Below are 742 nucleotides of genomic sequence, written 5' to 3'. Positions count from 1 at the left end.
ACTATTTGTAAATCGTGAGAAAATTGCAATTTTAACCAAGGCTCCGGGATGTGTGAGGAGTCGCCTTTCAATTGCGTCATACCAGCGTTACCCTCGGTTTCCGATTTGATTTTGTAAAAACCATGGAAACACCAAAGACGCTTTAATATTTACATGTTTTAATAGGCAAGGGAACAACTGTTTTGATATATTTATAGACAGAAAACTAATTATTGCCCACGACGCTCCAGCCGCGGGGCACCAGGGCCCCGATCGATGGGAAAGCGACCCTCAGACAGGCGTGGCCCCGGGAGGATACCCGGGGCCGCAAAGTGCGTTCGAAGTGTCGATGATCAATGTGTCCTGCAATTCACATTAGTTCTCGCAGCTAGCTGCGTTCTTCATCGACGCACGAGCCGAGTGATCCACCGCTAAGAGTTGTATACACTTGAGTGTTTTTTTGGCCAACAACAAAGACAAAGGTTTTTGGGGGAAAAAAAATAAGCGGCGAGACCCCAGGACGGACGGGTCTTTAAACCCACGGTCCCCCTCCTCCTCTGAGGAGGGAGCCAGGCGGGTACCCGTCAGGGTGTCTCTCGCCACTATGCTTCACCGAAGCAAAGGCATTTGTCTAGGCCGGCACGCCAGAGCGGCCGCTCAGACAGGATTGATTTTACCACCCCGGCTGTTACCCTGAGGGGAGAGGCATTTGATTGACTTTGTACATTTTTGGGCAAGGCACGCCGGAGCGGCCTAACCCCTT

At 51.2% G+C, this 742-nt stretch overlaps 1 non-coding gene across 1 annotated transcript; it reads right to left on the bottom strand.

Annotated features, from left to right (window-relative positions):
- Positions 1 to 264: 264 nt before the first annotated feature.
- LOC125259495 lies at positions 265 to 419 on the bottom strand. Its single transcript, XR_007182837.1, has one exon. It is a non-coding gene; the product is annotated as a 5.8S ribosomal RNA (ribosomal RNA).
- Between the last annotated feature and the right edge of the window lie 323 nt (positions 420 to 742).

Source organism: Megalobrama amblycephala, linkage group LG23, assembly GCF_018812025.1.
Source record: "Megalobrama amblycephala isolate DHTTF-2021 linkage group LG23, ASM1881202v1, whole genome shotgun sequence".
In the NCBI taxonomy this organism is placed as follows: domain Eukaryota; kingdom Metazoa; phylum Chordata; class Actinopteri; order Cypriniformes; family Xenocyprididae; genus Megalobrama; species Megalobrama amblycephala.
Note: the sequence above shows the minus strand (reverse complement) of the source record. Positions and strands in the feature narration are given on the sequence as shown.